We start from the raw sequence: 21,659 nt of genomic DNA on the forward strand, positions 1-21,659 counted from the left end.
TTAAGACTCTTGAGCAATTGCTTTTTTTACATCACCTGTTGTCAACTCTTGTAATACATTTGCAACATAGAACTTTTTTAACTTTGAAACCATCATCTGAAAGAAATTGTCATCATAATACACAGGTATTACTACATATCCTTTAGTTGTATAGATAATCAAGTCACATTGCTGCAAGCCATAGATACCAAGCTGGCCTTGAATCTGGTGGTAATAAGGTCCATCTGCTGTTACATGCCATGTTCCATTCTCCAGAATGCATCCTTTCATTTGCGCTGCTTCCTTCGGGTGCTTGTTCCGCAATGAAAACGGACACTTAATTTCAATAAGTTTGTTAGAATGACATAAGCAAGACACTAGTCCATCAATGATACAAGCAATAAATGGGTGTTGCTCAGAAATTTTAAGTCCATGCTCAAAGATTTTGAGTTTTTTATGTTTTCTACATTCACTGATTTTATACAGTTTGCGCACTTTAGGTTCCATTTTCAGTCCCCAGTCACAACACATTTTACTGAATTTGTTTGAAGGTTTGTGGACATAACCCATCAGTTCAGCTAGCAAGCTATCATTATAAGACTTACTGGTACATATTTTTTCAAAATTTGATGCTGTCAGGAGACCTTTCCTCATTTCAAACCAACATTTGTTTTCACTTTGGCCCAAAGTCATTTCCTGTATGTTGGATATTTCCTCACACGAAAACTTCAAATTTTCCAACAATTTAGAAGAAAGCTCATCAGTATTAGAGATGTCGGGATTTTCTTTTAGGAAATTATTCGCTTTTGTTATAATGTTAATTGGCACTGCAGATTTGTTAACTTTTTTCGTGTACATCTTGTATTTCTGGAAGAGGGAGGAATTCAAGAGCACAAGCATCTTGGTTAATCTGAAATTAGAAAACAATATTGTATGACCATAATTAATACCGTACATTACTTGTATTTTGTAATTGGTAAATGTTTCATTTATAACCTTTTATTATCAGTCATACATGTAATTCATATGTATTTAATATAATTATGATGATCAAACTATGATTTTTTATACCCCTGCTTTCGAAGGAGAGAGGGGTTTACTGTTTTGCCCTTGTGTTTGTCTGTCCGTCCGTCTGTCTGTAAACAAATTTCTGTCACATTTTTCTTGGAAACTATAAATCGCAGGTGCCTGAATTTTTAACATACCTACTCTTTGTTTAGGCATGCCATAAAATGGACTCCATTTTTGTACCTGTTCCACTATGTTAAATGACGACTTTGTTTATATTTAAAGCCTTAATTTTCAAACAAAGGACGAGTGCACTTATGGGCCCCGATAAAAAGTGAAAAAATCAAGATTCAAATTAAGCATATTTTTCCCCTAACATCACCTATTGATATCTATTCCATAAGAATTAACAAGTTTTAGCGCTGAATTTATTGTATATAAAAAGCACGAAGCTTTACAACATAGTAGGGGTTAGTCGACATTCGTGATTTTGTATAGTAAATCGAGGATGGGCATTCATTTCAAAGCCTTTGTTTACTGTCGGCCTAACCGAGTACAAACTTGTGGAAAAGACAAAATACGCATTATACATTAAGAAAACTCCTGTGAAAATAGGAAGTTTGTACTACATTAGGCTGGTACCTAAAAAATGAAAAACGTATGAAAATTTCAAGGTTTTTCCTATAGCAAGCGATAGCTTTTACCTGCGTGACCCATGTTTGAACCCATGCATGGAATAAATTATTTCAAACGATCAAGTGGGTTCTATCCAGGTAGACGTTTGTCAAATGTGCTCACTGTAAAACATCGCTTTCCAACAACTTTGTATGGTCAGGAATGTTTGTTTGATCACTATTGTAATATGCAACTTCAAAGCTTTATATGATTTTTTTCAGACGTAAAATACTAGTAATGCATAAAGTATAATTCAGCAAACGCACCAAACGATCCACCAACAGAACAATGTTGATTTAAATTTCTCCTCCCTCTGATTTAAATAGACACAATTCAAGTAGGTTCGGTTCGATTTTTCCGGATTTAGATTCTTTATAGGCATTTAAAAATCCTCATTTTTTTAAACTGTATGCTAATGTTGGTAAATTTAAGCATGCAAATAAATCAGAAGTATCCATCAGTGCTTAACTATTACGAGAAAAAAGAAATTTGTTGATATTTTCTACATAAAAACGGCACTGAAAAAGGGCCCATTCTCTATAGCTTAAGTGCACTTGTTCTTTTTGTCAAAGATTTTTCAGCAGCTATTAATTGCAGATACTTGAAATTTTAACACACTCTTTGTTCAGGGATTCATTTTTTAACCAATTGGACATCAACTTATATTAAATGTCTACTTTGATTTTTTTAGCCTAAACTTTCAAATTTTGTCAAAGATTTTTCAGCAACTAATAATATACCAATCGCAGATTCTGGAAATTTTATGTTTTACCTGATGGAGTTTACGGGCAAAGTCAGTTTTGTCTTCCTCGCTAATGGGGGCTCTGTCATTTAAATGTCGAGGATCAAAGAAGGCATTTTTTACTTCCTCAATTGGCGCATTCCTGTCACTGAAATACAATTGACATAACATAGCATTCAACTCTTAATGATTAGGTTGCTTCAACATACATTTATTTTTATAAAATGGTTATATATGTTGTCAATATGTAAAATACTTTCAATTAATTAATTTCATTGTCAATCAATAGAACATTACAAAGCAAAACTGAGGTTTATATTTGTTAAGTAAAAATAATTTAACTAAATTACAATTTTTAAATGTAGAATCTGATAACATATCTTGTTTTGGTACATGTACTTGCATTTCCATGTTCAAGGTTTCTATGATTAAATACTGTATTGTTTATACCTGTAGCTTGCCTTGTGGATCTTTAGTTTGCTTATTTCTACTGGCTGATCATGTGCTCGTGGCCTTTTTTTTCCATTGGCATGGACCATCCGTGACGGATTTCTGCTCATAACTTTCCAGTTCATACAAACTTGCACCGATATGTCTTCAAGCTCCATCTGCTCTAAAATAAGTTTATAAAACTGATATAAAATACTTAATTCCAAAATTTACAAAACTTTATTGTGTGGACAGATATTGCAGGCACATAGCATAAGGGGGATTCTTAAATTACTGTGGAATCATCATGTTTGTTTGTTTTGTTTATTTTTGTTTTCTTGGGTTTTTTTTTTTGTTTTCAAGAATTTTTGCATGAGTTTGCCTGCCCCCCCCCCTCCCCACTTTAAAAAAACGATGCTACATGCCTGTAATAAACTACATGTATGCAGTTTGGAATTAAAAATATTAATGGTTTATCACTGCAAAGCTTTATAAACACCCATAGACAGTGTATATGTTTATGTAGATGGTTAAAATCATTTTGAAATTTGCATGATCAATAGCATATTGAAGTTTGCTTTTTTTTGTGGTTATAAAAATGATATTTTTTTACATGCACTATATATATCAAACCAGCTAACATAAATACTCATAAATAGCTTGTACTGCAGAATAATTGCTTTTAAAATGTGGAATTTGATATCAAGGCAAAGTAGAAAAACATACGAAATACAAGTAGCTCATAGGCTATTCAACTTACCCTCCGGGACATTCACAGTATGCAGCCAAAACTTCCCCAGTGGCATTTGAAATGATAAACCAAGATTCATATTTCTTTTGATCGAATGTCTTGTCCCTCTGAGTAGGTTTTACTCTTGTCTTGAAAACAAACGTTTGTCCATTACGCACACATTCTAAATGTTCCACATGCCCGTCATAGTACAGTCTATAATCTTCTGCGCTTTTGAAAGCTTTGAGCTTCTTCTTGTCATAATCAGCCCAGTGTAAAAGCAGATTATTGAATATATCATAAAGAGTAAAGTTTGGAATATTGCAAAGGTCTGAAGTGAAGCCAGTAAGTTTGAAAAGGTTTACATCGCAGCCTGCTGTTTTATATCTCTCTCTTTGATGACCTTCTCTGTGTTATCGCCAGTAAAATCAGGATATGTAGGGCATTTAAAGTTGAAAATAAATTCTGCTATTTTAACCAACTCATTCTTTTTATACCCAGCAACTGAAATTCCCTTTGTTTTGAGAAACTCGTGCAATTGTGAACTGTTTTTTCGCTGAAGGCAGCCGACATTTACGAGATTGTTTACGTGCGCTAAGCAACTTCTTGTCCGTAGTCACGTGATTCCGCGTATAAAAATGAGATTCATTGATTTGACGAAACGAAACTCGGAAATGGTCTATTCATGCTGAGTTCTTATTTAGTCGATTGTATATTTCTATGTGTATTTATTTTGATACTAGTATTAAATTGTGTAATCTGAGGACAAATTAATAAAGTCCGGGGGAGTATGTGATAGTAGAGTAATATGTCTATGTGTATTTATTCGTTTTGTATTTTCTATTTTTCGTTTTGTACAATAGAATCTTAAAATTATATCAGTCAAAGTTTTACTGCGAAAGTAAATTGAGTTCTTCCTATCTGTAATTTCATTGGTTCATAATATTTACCAATTATTTTGAAGCTAGGTGTATAAATAAGTTACCTATAATTCTAATCAAGTTAGAGCAATATACCGTTTCAAGAAAATACCATCCGGTTGATATCTGTGGCATCTTATGGTATGTAAATTTCATATTAACTTATTTTTTACTTATCAGTGTAAATGTTTAGTCTCTGGTTTTATTTTAATTGCATTGTCAATACTAAAGTGTATTTTTGTAATTAAATTTACAATACTTGGAATGTGTCTCTAAAGTTCAAAGGTTAGCTTTCTTTACAGCACGCACTGTAATTGATTTTTTATGAAACGTATAATGTATTGTGGTAACCTATAGCTAATGGATTTTCTTTCATTTTTGTCTGTTTTCTCATATTATGTATTATTTTGTAGGTCAATGCCTCTATATTCAAAATAAAAATAAAGTCATTAGATACACAGTACACCATCTTCATTTTCCTTGACTGCTCTGCTACACTTATATACCCAGACATAAATTTACATAGAATTTGTTCCATATAAATAAACATATTATAAAAAATGTATTTTTAATATTTCACACTGGCTTTTTGCATTATTCAGTAATATAGTTTAAATCAAAATATTTCCATGCGCTTTAATAGCACCTAAACTAATATGTTCTGCAAAAATAGAAAATTCCTCATAATGTTAGTTATGAAGAGAAGCATTCAAATGTCAGGTACCTTTAATTTAAATATTTGCAACGGAAATTGCACCACATTTTCAAGGATTGTACCATATATCCTCGACACTTGAAATGTATATAAAATATTTATGTATCAAGAGGCGGATTAAAACAACATTTATGTTTAACTGAAAACTTCCCCTTTACGTGATTTTCAAATGTAATATTTGGTGTTATCTATTTCTTTCACTCTCTCCCTCTCTCGTTTTCTTAAATTATCCTCTAAAATTCTTCAAGTCGTTTCAATTAAGAAATAAACAGCAATATAAAAAATTTATTGTGATATTAACTTGCATTGGTTGTCCTGTGAAGCTCTTATTGCATACAATCAGCGCTGTGGTGATTCAATTTGTATGGGGTGGGTGTTGTTTAAATTCAACACATGAGACATTTCTCAGCTTAAAAAAACTGTTTGTTAAGCAAACAATCGAAAAGTGTTAAAAATGGAACTAAAAGTATACTGGATAGTGTTATTCTAGTTGTCCTTATCACCGTAAAAAAACATACAAGGAAAACCTGACCGAGGAATACAAATTTAATTTCATAGTTCATACTACTTTTTATAGTAAATATTTCATACCTTTAAGTTAACTTTGTTCCAGTATACTTCCTGACAACTGTTAACAAATCAAACAGCATACTTAATTAGAGTTCATTCATCTCCTCAATTTTGAATCTGCTTTCATGGCATATGTGTCGGAACTTAGTGGCTTGGGAGGGGGGAGGGCTGAGCTCCTGCAATTTTTTTCTTTTTGAATTAACCACCAGAGGCATAGCATCGGAGAGGGGCCGGCCCCAACCCCACAGCAAACATAATTGTTCCTTAATTAATTTGGTAGGTAAGATTGTTTTTAGTTTCAGGTATACTTGCCCCCCCCCCCCTCCTTCCCCCACCCACGTCCACGGGTTAGAATTTTGATTCTCATGATTTTGGGAATTATCATTTCTTTGTCTTCTGATGATCAGTCTAACCCTCCTCCCCTTTTCTTTCAACTTGCTTCCGCCACTGAGTCATGCAATTCGCTTTCCGATCAGATTTTTACGACATTACACTTACATATATGATGTCATCAGTATGCAAATCTACGTTTTACAATTTTCAGCGAGAAAAAATTCCTGTGATCTTTTTCAGTTGTTTTTGATAAAAATTTGATTTTCTTTTTTTTTTTTAAACCCCAAAAAACTAATATACCCAGACATAAATTTACATAGAATTTTTTCCATATAAATAAACATATTATAATAAATGTATTTTTAATATTTCACACTTTAATATTTCACACTTTAATATTTCACACTGGCTTTCTGCATTATTCAGTAATAAAGTTTAAATCAAAATATTCCCACGCGCTTTAATAGCACCTATCGTTTAAACTAATATGTTCTGCAAAAATAGAAAATTCCTCATAATTTTAGTTATAAAGAGAAGCATTCAAATGTCGATGTTACGTGAGTTTCAAATGTAATGTTTGGTGTTATCTATTTCTTTCACTCTCCCCGTCTCTCTTTCTCTTAAATTATCCTCTAAAATTCTTCAAATCATTTCAATTATGAAATGAACAGCAATATAATAAAATTATTGTGAATATCACAATAATTTTTTTATATTGCTGTTTGTTATTTTTAACTTGCATTGGTTGTCGAAATGCATACAATCAGCGCTGTGGTGATTCAATTTGTATGGGGTGGGTGTTGTTTAAATTCAACCTATGAGACATTTCACAGCTAAAAGGAACTGTTTGTTGAGCAACAGGAACTCATTGTTTCGCAGAAAAAAAATTGAGCATCAACACGAAAGCAATTCCTAACTACAAAAGACTACAATCCACAATAAATTTCACTAAATTAAGGAATAGTAAGAAAATATTAAAATTTACTTTGCTCGTGGGCAATTTGTAATTATTCAAATTACAAAGTACACCCATCTTGAACAAAAATAAGATTTGCAGATCACTATCAAATAGTATGAAAGGTTCAAACACACCCAGTCTTGTGTGTTACCAACCGTGCCTACTATCTTACAAAATAGAGAGAGAGAGAGATGAATGGTAACTTATTGTCGTTGTTCATTATTTGTTTATTGAAATTCTGAATTAATTCTATATTTGCAATTCATGATCTTGAACAGTTGCAACATGTGCATTGATTGTACAAAGCACATAAAGCATATTGGCGGCGGAAAGGGTAAAAAAGACGTTAATGCAAAACGAACGACTTACTTAAAAACATGCAAAAATACGAAATAGACCAGCTTAAAACGTAATTAACAACCTCTTTTGCAAAATCAATAGACACTGATGTAAAACAATAACCGATGCAAAACTCCCAGTCATGTACGGATTAAGGTATCACACAGGTAATTGACCAGTCAAAATGAACTTAATTGTAGTTTCATATTTACTTCAGAGTTATTTTTTTCTTAATTGCATTTTCATATTTTTCTTTACTCAGTTTTAACGAGGCCGGGTCTAATATGTTCTGTCCTAGATTTTTTAACTAAATTTTTTACATGCATTTCTACTGATACAATTATTATTTTAAGATAAAATAATAAGCCGTTTACCACACTGTTTGTTTAAGGGATCTTCTCAAAGATTGTTAATTTTTAACATAGGACCCTATGGGATTTTGCTTGAAATGTATCAATTTTGCACCTTTTTTGACATTTTTTGTTTTTTGTATGCCCAATTTCCCTGATTCGTCAGGTGATGGCTATTTTTTATTTACAAAGGCGGAAATTAGGATATTTATAGCATTATTAAAACATTCAGACATATAAAAGTGATAAACAAATATTTAACATCACATATATTAAAGGGTCAATATATAAAATACATAGCTTCTGATTTGAAATATATGAATTAAGCTATATTTAGGCGGGTTAAGAAAACGTGGCAGAGGGCTAGGCTTGATGAACCATCTTCACGTTTTCGACCCGAGCCCAAATATAGCTCCGACGAAACATTTATGTTTATTCCACAATATAACATCAATTTTTCGCATCAAACGAGCTATTTTCAATAATTTTCGCTGAATATCTGCAGTTGAAACTTTAACGCCATAGCGTCAACCAAGCAAAAAGATGCCGTCACAATACAAATGAAACGCTGCGGGAAAGCATGCCTACTCGATCTGTACTCGGCCTCGTTAAAATTGTTTTTACCACTGAGAAGGATATTTCATGTATTTTGTTAGATGATGATCTTTAATTTTTTCACAGGAAATACTTCTTTCGAGGCACATGCAGCAGCTTCCTGGGGAGTGTGCAGTCTGTTTACAAACAAACGGAAATCACGTAATTTTGAGGGTAGATCTGTTTGGAACTAGATATTTTGAGAAAATTAAATTAGCACACTTAATTATAATCATAATTCTACAGCAAACTTTTTGTTTTGGATTTCAACGGTGGTTTAATACATATTTTATGAACGAAAAATCTCACTCCGTATCAGTCTCCAGGGCTGATACAGATACTTCAAGGCCTATATAGATACGTATTCGTTTCACACTCTTTGCAAAACTTCTCAGAATTTTTCTGCTTTTGAATAATTGCGTAGTTTAACAAAAGATTTTTTAAAATAACTTGTATGCATAAAGTTTATTCGTTATAAAATATAACATTGTATTTTTAATCAATAGTGGGTATTTCAAATTCAATATTCAATGCGATATTGCAATTATAATAAAAAAAAGGAGGGGGAACAATTAACACATTTTTTTAACATAGATTTTTGTTATTTCTCTTGTTTCTTGGAAAATTATTTATGATTAGAATAATCTGTTTTCAAATAAAAACGAAATGCAATTTCATTGACGAAGATAAGTATAATATGTTTATAACTTAACATGAAAAAAAACCACCAAACATGATAATAGGAGATCTTCAAGCAATATCCGTGCTCGGATATCCGAATCTCTTGCTTAAATTGATGTCGATGGCTGATGAATGGTAAATTATGTACAGAGGGTTGCTATTTGTCTCTATACACTCCATGTACAAACATTTTATACATTTTTTAGATTAATGGCCTTTTCGTACTTAAAAAACAACTTGAAATATACAGTGTACCTTTCTAACCTTTATGAAATATGCAGGCATAATTTGGTAAACTAAGGATAAAATGAATAGTTTGACATGCAATTCTAAAATTGAAGGAAAAAAAGACTATAGAATGTTTAAATGGTCAAACGATACCGTTTTGTTTTTTTTTCGTTTTTCCAAATCGTATGAATTGACAGAGTAAATAAGGACTTGCATAGGTCTTTCAAACACTGGTTACTTTTTGAGCTGGAAAAGATAATGCAACACCATTATCACACAAGTCTTTCTCTCCAAATGGATCTTTTGAGTTCTTTTTATATGAACATTATATGATGAATTTTGTGAATGTGTTTTTCTTGTTTTAAAATACGCTGTTTGTTATAAAAATGTTATCAACTTGATTATTAAAAAAAAGGACAAAATGACACAATAATAAAAAAAAAATTAGAAAAAAATAAGGAATTTGATTGGATAAATTTATTATATTTATTTCATGTTTGCGTCAAATGATTCGCTTTTTACAAATGCAATAAAGACATATCAAACGTTTCAATTTGAAACACAATGCATCATTATTAAAATTTACCACCTTTTCTTGCTCGTTCCAAGATATGTTGCAAACGACTCAGCTATTAATACAGTTAGTGTAGAGTATTGAAGATGCACTAAAAATTACCAAAAAAAATAATAATTTTGAATTTTTAATCAATTAGGCTTACCGTATATCTGGGTTTTTTTTCTCGCGTGTCACAAAATTTGTGAAAATGGGGAAACAATCTGATACATTTTTTATCTGCGTCAGTTATTTTTGGCAATTTTAACAGTTTCTTATAGAAAATGATACAGGATATAATTTCTGCTTATTCAATTATTTGCGATTGTAAAGAGATCGCGAAAAAAAAAACGAAAAATCGATCATCGAGATACCGGATATACGGTAACTGATTTCAATTCAATGCATGCCAAACAATTTTTTAAGTACTTACTTGATAAACTGCTCAGTTGTTCGATGATGACTCTTTCAAATCGATTTCTAAGAGGAAATAATGAAATACGAAGATTTGAGTATCCAGGAAAATACCAACTATATGCGACACGATGTTCGTTCAGTATTTATTGCCACAATATTATTTCCGGATCATCAGGATATAATTCATAAAATGGCGTATAATATTCTATTTCGAATGTTTGTGACTCTTAAAATGTTTAGTTACAAGCGGTTGTTGCGAGGTTAGAACTTTGAAAAATCTGTTGAATATGTTAACCTTACTCGGAAAGTTGATATTTTGATATTTTATAATACTTAAAGGTTCTTGCGATATTGATGTTATATTATATTATATTATATATAATGAGATCCTAGATGAATTAATTTCTTTATGAGTAAAGAGTACAGAAATCTCGAACATCGGGATGTTGGATCTTTTTTTTAAATTTTCTCACTGATTTTATTAGAAAACATGCAACACTGCCAATGCTGTTACTGATTTAAGTATAGGACTATTTTTAAACTTAATAACATTTTTAATACTATTGCATGAGTTACTTAAAAAACCCTAAAATTCTAATAAATATTTGAAAAGCAAGATGGGTGATGGGGTTATTCTGATGAAGAATCTTGCGGAGCACGAAATTGCAATGAAAAATTTGAACTTGTAGATGACATCTTGTTGTTGAAGTATTTAAGAATAGGGAAAACGTTTCAACGAAAAGTTTTACACTGCATCACCAAGGTTCTCCCTAATTAACGTGATCAATGATTTATTTAAGATTAATTCAAATAACAAAAGCCAGTTTATTGTATGAGCACTGTTGACACTACTGGTAGCTTAGAAAAAATGAAAGAAGTGGTAAAGAAAAAGGATGTCTAATAACATGCCTAAAGTATAAATACTTAAAAAATATTCTCTTGACTCGGAGTTGTCTAAAAATGACCTGTAAATTTTCTTTTCCCCCCCAAAAAAATTAAGCAACATTCTTATACAACCAGAGTCCCTTGTCGAGGGCCCAATATTTCACAATGTGGCCACCGTTCATCGTTCAATATTCACTCTATGATAAAAAGAACCCCCCACCATTTCGACACTTAAACAAACAACCCAAGAGTCATGAAACTCATATTTTCAGTACACACCTCTTTGTTCATCCTTATAATTACAAGTGTAACTAGGTTTGCCTGCTAGATACCCAAAAGTTTGCAAATGATTTTTTCAGGATAAAAATAACATGTTATTATTAACTTAATGACATTTGACCCAATTTAACATAAAACAAGAGAATGACTTAGCGGTAATGGATTTGAGAATTTGGTTGTAAGCCTTCATACTCATCAAAACCATGTACCTACATGTAGATGGTCAACAATAAAGAAGATTTTATAGTCATTGCAAATTCACTACATGACAAGTTAGCCTCATTCCAATAAGCAAGATAAGATCAGTACTCATTTCCCAGGGGTTACATATTTCCAAAATCTAGAAAAAGACCTCTTTGTTAATGAATAAATACACTTAGGTTGCCTGCTAGATGCACAGTAGTAAATAAGAATACTTTTAAAGAGTTGGTTGATAACTACAAAATATATGTCCAACAGAGAGCCCAACACATAAGAGCATGCTCTGGGGCTGTATATTTTTTACTTTTTATATAGATGAAAAAATGACAAACCGTGAACCATCTAAAAAATCTATAAAACGAAATACAAATTCAAAGCAGAGCAACACGAACCTTCAAATAGATAGAGGTAGGATCAGGTTCCTAGGAGAAGTGAGCATCCTATATAGATGTTTCTATTTTATTCAACAATGCAATTGATTTGTAGTCAAGATACATACCGTAATAATAGAAATAAAGATGCTATATAATTATATTACCACAAATGCCACGCATTCCCCGTTAAGTTTCTGAAAATGGAGCATTAAAGTTTACAATTTTAGTAGAAATCTTGTTGCTCATATCCATTTGCTCAGCTTGTCGGTTGAATTTTAAATAGTAGACAAGAAGATGTTTATAGAAGTAATGTGTATTAGCTAGAATCTCCTCTTATGACCAGGGTCCCTGACTCTTCACATTTAAAAAAAAAAACCTTCTTGTTCATAATTACTTGTTCTGCTATATGATTGGTTTCAGAGTTCCCCTTCTTCTCTAGATGACATTACTTTGATAATCATAGTAGTTTCAATGATAAGCTGCTGTAATAACGAAGGACAACAACGGGCCAAAACAGGTACCAACGAGTCACCTGAGTTACCTTAAAAGTATTCATGCTGGATATTCAAAACAATGATATTATTTGACTGGGCATTTGCAAGATTAAATTATTGAACAGGAAAGAATAAACTCAACTTTTGTTAAAATCCTTGATATATTTAGAATAACATGACGAGGATTGAAAAAGTGTGGCACTTTTAAGTCTAAATATAAATTTAGGAAACAAAAAACAATGGGGCTAAACTATTTGAATTGGGTTTTTTTAATTAACAATTAATTGTTTATAAATAAAACATGGATACAATTATAAAGACCTTGTTAACCATACAACCTTTTTAAAATCTACACAATTTAAGTGATAAGTTAAAATTGAAATGAAAATAGATTCAAATTGCACAGACACACTTTTATCGTCAGAGTAGTTGCCTTAACTTAAATTACACATGTCAACTCGTCATTTTAGCCGTTTTGTAATTCATGTGTTAAAATCAATCTTGGCCTAAAAACCTATTCATTTTTGCCTGCACAATCATGATGAGAATAAAAAAAAATTGTCACATTTTACACTATCTTGCTTTACAGACTTTGACAATGAAGGTATATGTTTGACCAATACGCCGGTTTCGAGATAGAAACTCTCTTGTGTAGGAGGCACAAATAACACACGAGTGGAGGCAGAGGTGGGACACATCGTCAACGTAAACAATAGCAACACGCCGAAAAAAAGCTATGTCTTTAAATGTAGATTTGATGTTAAAACCGCAACTTAAAATAGTTTTTAATTGAACGAGGAATGACTGTCAGTGACTATAGTGTCCATCAACTTCGGGAATTGGCTAAGAAAGCTCCGGATGACACAAAAGAATTTCTGCGCCAGAAAAGTCGTATAATTATTGATGGAAGGGTAGTTAAATTTTCGTGTATAAAATCCCCAGAACTCAATAAATGGACTGATGATTTGAGACACACTCCCGTTTTTTGTCAGGCCGATTTATTTGTTTATTCATTATCAAAAGCAAACGTCAGTTGGTCTCCTCCACGTCTACATAATTACAATAACGCGGTTACAGATTGCATCAGTCTAATCACATTCACTATGTGAAGTTTCATGAGCTATCCCACAACTACATCTATGTAAAATCACTCTGTATTAGAGAAACCTCACAATCAGCTGCTCCATACAGAACATTGTGCCTACTAAATCGTGTTGATGGTAGTTGTACATCTGCTGGCTGTTATTGCACTGGGTAACTTGTGTTCAATTTTATAAATATGAATAATTCTCCACCCAATTATGATATCCACTGATACTACAGAAGAAAGTAAAATTTGTGTTCAGGATCATGATAACAATTTATTATTGCAACAATTTAATAACTTCTTTAAAAATACACATTCACTACATACATATTAGCAAGTAATTATTTAAATGCAAAATCATTAAAAATACCCCTGAATGCTATTTACATTTGAGGTAATCTTAAAAAATTTAAAAAGTTATATTGCACCAGTTTTTAACAGTCAGTAGATACACATGTAAAATTTACTGAAACATTTTTAAAACATTGAAATCATATGACAATTGAAATGTCAGAATAATGTACTGTAACATAAAATATTTGCATCATTCAGATACATGTATATCAATTTTATAATAATTTAATTGTAATCTTTTTATTAAGAGATGATAGTGGATGTAAACATGTTGTGACCCTATTGTTCAGTTTGTCACTGTGGTCAGAGAGGCATATTGATAGTTACACTGAAACATGTACTGACAGAAAATGCAGTTGAGGTGTACATCGTAAAGAATCAAAACTTAAACTGCTGGATGAACTGAGCAAACCCGTCTTCTTTCATTTGACCCTACCATTGTTAATCAAAATAATCCTGATATTGATAAAATGCTTTTAGATTTAGTGAAAGGGTTTGACACTCAAATTACTGAAGTTCTTGACATGAACATTGATAATAATAATGATCAAAATGTACCCAAAACTCTTCCACAATGTATTGCAAATATTGATCCAAATGGAAATATATCAATTTTTGACTACCTATCAGCATGCTTTATTAAATCATATTGTACTGAAATGAGCAAGCTTACTGACCAACAATCCGAGTCAGTCCATTGGTATGAATACAGATGTGGCAGAATTACATCTTCTGCCATGCACAATGTTTGTAACTATAAAGTAAATGACCCATAAAGCTATATTGTAAAGCAAATATTGAGTAATGACTGTACATCATTTTCAACACCTGCCACTATCTATGGTAAGGAAAGAGAAGTTTCGGCAAGAAATGTATACGAAAAAAGTATGTATCAGAACACAGAAGAGGTAAAGTTAAAAACTACAGGTATTATTGTTAATGCTAATGTACCATTCCTAGGTGCTTCATTTGATGGAATTTTGCAGTGTAAGTGTTGTGTAACAGGAGTACTTGTTATAAAATGTCCCTACAAATTTAGAAATTACACTTTAGATCAGTTTTTCAAGGAAAATTATCATATTCAAAGTGATGAGAATGGGTGTATGGAATTGAAAGAGAACTCTAATTGGTACGCACAAATACAAACACATATGGCTGTGGCAAATGTACAGTGGTGTGAATTTGTATTCTATTTGGAAGGTGGTATCAAAATTGAAAAAACATCAAATTTACAGTGATAGAATATTTTTTATCAATTACTTTGGAATTCATTGTTTAAAAAATCAAAGATTTTGAACAACCAAAATAGCAAAAATGTAATTATTCTGTATTGTTATGTAAGGATTAATGTGTTAAGTCTCTTTTAGAGAGAAATGAGACTAATGTTGCAAATATTTTATGAACAATAATTAATTAGCAAAACACAATTATATCTGTATCATGATTGATAAAGTACTTTGTTTAAGTACTTCAAAATGCTAATACTATGTTTTGATTAATTATCTAGTTGAAAAATATTTACTGCATGACAATATATATGTGAATGTTAAACATTCCAGGAAAAAATTGAAATCAAAGTGTGCAAATATTGGTGCATACTTTTTCAATTAACAAGTCATTATTTATCTCTAAATAAACTGATTCTTGACAAACAACAAAATAAGGACTTCTACTTTTTCACTAGAGTTGGCATTAAGTTACAAAGAAATGCTGAAACTTTAATCGTTTGACTAATAACTGGTTTAAATGACCATGGAATTACATTTCCTATAAGCCTGAATAACTTTAGTCTCTGAATAGCCCTCTCTACATGAATTCTGAGTTTGGTTATCTTACGGGTCTCTTTTATTTCTTTAACATTAAGGCGTTTCTTTTTCCCCCATGGACACTTTCTGGTAAAAGGAGGAATATTTAGGGTGGCTTTCTTATCAGTGAGCAGATCTCTTATTATAAAACCTCGGTCAGCCATTATGTCATCACCCTCTTCCACAAAATTTATAAACCCTGAATCTTCTGTAATAAATCTATCAGACACATTGCCACCATAACGTTTTGAAACAAAAGTAAAATTCCCTGCTGGTGAAATAGCTAGCAAACATTTAGCTGTGTTTTTAGACTTATATGTACTATATGTAGCTGCCTGAGCATTTGGAGATCTAGGTCGTTGTAAAAAAATCAGTACTAAGAATCTATAATTGCACGTGTATCGGGATACTGATTTCTAAAGGACAATGGCATATACTTTTTTACTTGTTTTCGAGATGGCCATCTCAAACAATTTCCAAATGCATTTTACATTAAAGTTATCCAAGTAATAAAAATGTGGGAAACCCTACTTTTAGATACTCCAAACAGATCAGCAATACAAAACTCAAAAAAACCTAAACATAAGCGAACAAGTGAAAGAATTAGTTCCTGATAAAAAGATATTTTCTTGATGGACCAGGTTTTCCATGTCTGTTCCTCTGTTAATTTTTCCTCTGAGCACTAGGTGGACCTGACCAGTTTTTTTAATGCTAAACACTTGATAGCTAAAATATTGATAATACCTAATAGCATAGCAAGTGATGGTAATCCTGTGTACAACATAACATTTTCATCATTGGTAACAGTCTCAATAGAACATTCTCTTAAAAGACTGGTCATCATTAAGTTTTGCTTGAAATTGGTGGATTTGATCAGACATTATGTTGATATCATTCATGTTTATGTCCCTTTACTCTGCTGTATCATGGACGTTCACATCAATAGAACTTGGTGATGTACCAGCAACATAAACATAATCGAGGAAGGGAGGATTTGTAACACATTCCACTCTCTTCACGCTTTACACCTGATAAAAAAAATAATTTTATAATGAAATAAAGTTATTCCTGCTCATTTTTATTGCAATTTAAAAAATTAAACAACAGTTGAAATATGTATGATAACAGGCTAGAAAGCATGTTTTTGATTGATAAGTAATTACCCTCAGATCTATCATGACTGGTGTTGATTTCATTTTCCTCAGCAACAAAGGGGATGTTGCCTTCTTCATAATGATGAAGAAGTATGCGACTATTGCTATCTGTTGAAGTTTCCTCCTCATCACTCATACCTGTTAACCTTTCGAAGCTGCTATGTGGGAGAATCTACCCCTTACCAACTTGGCTAAGGGGGGGATTTTGCGTAAACGATGTTTTTTCCACGTGAAATACTGTTAGATACTTTATTTTCCCATTGTAATTAATGCATTTGCAATCATTTTAAATTTTATTATTTCTATGAACACCAGTGTGCAATTACAACTTGTGTTGTGTTCAGAAAACTATTAATTTGTTTGCATAGTACAATACAAGTAGTTAATAGTGCCACTTTTAAGTCTTCTTATTGTTGATTATTGAACCATCACTGCATGCTGACATCTAGGGTAAACACAGAAAATTTATTTTGCGTATTTTGAATATGCAGTGAAACCCAGTTAAGAAAATACCAGTAAATGATATTCATTAAAATTATTTTTTGCCTTATATATAGGAAAGATTTTTAATTCACAAAACAACATGTATTTCTCCAGTATCGTTTAAAAATGATCTCTGTTGTAATGTCCATAGCATCCCTGTAATTCATAGTACAGGTACTATAAACTTTAAAAACTGTTGTTAAATGCTTTTACACTTTTTTCTCGAGCTTCACTTGTATCGGTAGCTTGTATAAACACTCAGTGTTCCAAACTCACTTTGATTTTTACCGACCGTGCTGTCCAGACAGAATTAGTCACGACTCAATGCACGTGGCTTTGGTGCTTTACCTGTACACCTGTTAAGTGACACCACTGGCTGTGTATTGTTTTCTTTGGTGTTACAGAGTAAAATCAAGATGTTTTAAGATTTCACTTATTTTTATGCATAACTAAATACGTAACTGATATAAGTCAAAACCTGAAGTAATCGTAAAAAGTAAACTGGACTATAACGTGTCATACTATGATCACGGTAGACAGTACTTGGATGGATTTTGATATATTCAAGCTACACAGCAGCTTTTTAACTCAAAATCAGAGAAAAACCCGCAGTGGTTGTTGAAATTTGCATGTAAAGATTCAGAATTGGGAGGGGGGGGTATGGGGAAGACAAATACGATTGCGGGAGAAAATTGTCTCCCGCGCGGGAGATAGGTTGGATGCGGGAGATCTTAGGTTTTTAGGCCATTTTGCGGGAGTCTCCCTTGCAATGCGGGAGGGTTAACAGGTATGATCACTGATATCATCTATCATCTGGATAGAGTTGCTGGTTTTCCTGTTAAATCAATTTCATTTTAGAAAAGGGCTAGCTAGGATTTTTACAATCAAGAGTTAAATAATAGTGTTAAACAATTTTCACATTAACAAGCAGAGAAAAATCCTACACATTTGACGTGAAAACAGCTGAATTTATACTCCTGATACTCATCACATTCTATAAATAAACACTGAGCTTGAAAGAAATCATAAACTTTCATAGATAAAAATAAAGAACTGTCGTCTGCTCATCAAGTTTGCCAATGCTCAACAGTCCATATTATATTATTATGAGTTATTCATTAACAGATATACCTAGTATAAAACGATTTCTTGAAATTGTTGCATGGAAAAAATGTAGGAGTATTTGAGCCGGGCTCAAAATGGCAAGAACATATTCTTGTATATTTGTTCGGTACCCAAGACTTCTCTCGTCTGATGAGCCTTATCTACTGGTTTCTTCTCCTTTGGTCAGACTTTTTAGGCAAAGAATAAAAAGTAACATTTTTCATGTGTGGATATTTATCAAAATCTTGTAGTTTTCTTGTTGAAGATGTGCATTCTGGCACGCAGCAATGATAGACAGGCATAGTTGTCAATATAAACAAATTAATCCTGCTTATCCCAGACTCTGCTTATCCCAGACTTATCTCGCTCTTGAGACTTGCTCACCAAGTCTCGAGAGCGAGAGTCTGGGATAAGCGAGATATAAACACATCTGTCTCACCTTCCGGTTTACTCCGAGACAAAATTTACCTCTGCACGCTATCTCAAAACAGACGTATTAATACCCAACAATTGAACACATTTTTATCTATCTATAGATAAATTGTTGACTTTGCTTTTTTTGAACAATTAGGTTTGTTCTATGATGAAGACTTTAAATGCTGACAAAATCATATATAGGTTTAAAAACTTTGAATATTGTGCTAGGATTTATCTTATTACAAAGACTTTACAATGCTTCCCAAATACGTACAATTCCGAATAAATTCTGAGTATTCAGTGCAAAATTTTGTCTATGACAATCAAAACAAAATGGAAGTTAAAATTTTCAATTATTTTCATTGCTGAGCATACACAGTCATTAGATAAGCATCAGCAAAAAGTATTAATGATATTGATTAAAGATTAAAATATATATTACATATTTTAGAAATATTTATACACTTTGAAATTTATAGACGTTACATATAAGTTGCTGATAAATTCCATTTCCAGAAATCTTTTTTTTTTTATTCCAATATGATTTATTAAGGCAACCACACACCCATTGTACCGATTGGTGATAGTATCATATCAAAAATATACCTCAGAAGCCTTAAACAGAACATGGATATCACAACAATTTTGGCATTATCAACCATCATTCAATAGCTTTTGTAACAATTGCCACTTTACCTGGAAAGAAGAGAGTGAAGATAGAAAAACATGCGTTTACCAGATGCTGACTTCTAATGTTCACAGTACTTACATTAGAGTAACTACGGTAATCTCACAAATCAACATTCAAGTAGCCTTTGGCTTATAAGGGTAAATACGGTAATTTTCCAAAAATCAATCCTACAGCATTTTAGGTATGTAACAATCTCATGAATATGAATGAATAGATAAATAGTGTTATTCTCTATTTGACAGATAAGTAATGAGTCTAAATTCCAGTTGAAAATGATAAAAATACCAAAAATACCAATGGCGGGAACATGCGCCGCACAAGTGTTTGGCCAAAGCCAGTAACATCCCAATTAAATAATATTATTGCGCGACACTAAAACATGTGAATCTAAACATTATCCGCTGGATCTTAGATATAATTCTCCAACATTACAAATACATTACAAGTCTCAAAATATGTAATAATTACCTGGAAAGAAGAGAGTGAAGATAGAAAAACATGCGTTTATTCAATTGGGTACCAGATACTGACTTCTTATGTAAAAGAGTTCCAATAACAGAGGACCAGTCAAAGCGTAAACATATATTGGAGTTACCTCTCTTTGCTTGAACATAAAAAATGGTACCCCCCTTATTCTATACCAACACTTTTCATCTATGATAAGCTCGTTCCCTCAATTTTGCAGACAGATAAAAAAATGTCTTATAATTAATAAATATTTTCCCGAAAGCGTATAGCGCAGATTTGCTCAAGTACTTTTTTCACAACTTTTTTATCATAAAAATTATAAAAAGCATAGTACACAATGGTACTTTGGCAAGATAGCGCTTGATGATTCAAAGTTAAAAAATCTAAACAGCCTTACTTCTGCTTCAAATGGAAAAAACAAGTAAATAGATTTTTTGTAGATTTGGAAGTGATTGGGCTTAAAAACCTTATGCATACCTATTTTCAGTATGATTTTAACAATTTTTTTAACTCATTTTAGGCACTATTTTGAACTTTTTGAAATGAACAGTATTCATAATATCCACTGCTTTCTTATTTCTCTTAACAAAAGGCAATTGTACTTTATAACTTTGATTTTTAGAAATTGATAGTTGATTAAACTTGGTCAAAAAGTAACTGGTATTAAATCGCTTTCCGGTTTGCACAGGGATTAAAAAACAATAAAACATTGTACAAAATAAGAAATTACATTAAAATAAAATTTAAATAAAATGATGTACTTTCCATTTTATGGTTTCATTCAATGAAAAATTTTGATGTTCTTCAACCCATCAGATCTAATTTCATTTTTTAAAAGCATTTCTTAAGCTTATAACTATTAATAAATGACGTGGTGATAACTATCTGTGTTCAAAATCGATAATTGAAAGGAAAAATACAAAACAGGAGCTAGGCAAACACGGGCCACTAAAAAATTAAAGGTAGGAACAGGTGTCATAGAGGAGCATCCTCTGATGAGCGGTCACATCCGCGGTGTGTTCTTTGTCGTAATCGAGAAAACAAAAAAAATCTGTAGACAATTAGGTGATAAATTATGATTTAACAATAAGTATAAAAACGTCAGCCAGCATGCAACCCAGTGGAATATTGTATTTGCTGACAAGATTGTTGTATTGACCATAGAACGTACGAAAATATGACTTCAATCGATACTGTTGATAGTCCTGATTCATCAACTTGTTGGTTAGTAACTTGCCTCGCCTTAGAAACTGTATATACGTAGAGCATGCAATTGCGTTTTGAATTCACTGAGAGACAAAAATACCTTATGCAGGTGAAGAAAGTTTATTACTACTTAAGGAAAGAAAGTTGACTTAAAAAAAATGATGTTATCACTTTTATTACAAGGTTTGTTGTTTGGTTACCATCAATGTCCCTTTCAAATAAAACATCCAAATATGAACCAGATGAAGCAGACTTTGTGGTATCTTTTATTTTACTGGAATATATCGAGTCGACGTAAGTATGGAAATTATAGTTTAATAATTGAAAAAAACGTCGTTGATTTACCATGAATGTTGAGTTGAAGGCCACAGCGAGATGAAAGCCACAGCGAATGTTTTTTTTTTCACGTACAAGCATTTGAATAAATTCTGCTGCA

At 32.0% G+C, this 21,659-nt stretch overlaps 2 pseudogenes; both read right to left on the minus strand.

The window, feature by feature from the left end:
* On the minus strand, window positions 1–4,240 carry LOC128160138 (uncharacterized; annotated as a pseudogene).
* A 12,026-nt stretch (window positions 4,241–16,266) lies between these two features.
* On the minus strand, window positions 16,267–18,665 carry LOC128159189 (uncharacterized; annotated as a pseudogene).
* Window positions 18,666–21,659: the final 2,994 nt, after the last annotated feature.

Source organism: Crassostrea angulata, chromosome 8 (assembly GCF_025612915.1).
Source record: "Crassostrea angulata isolate pt1a10 chromosome 8, ASM2561291v2, whole genome shotgun sequence".
In the NCBI taxonomy this organism is placed as follows: domain Eukaryota; kingdom Metazoa; phylum Mollusca; class Bivalvia; order Ostreida; family Ostreidae; genus Magallana; species Magallana angulata.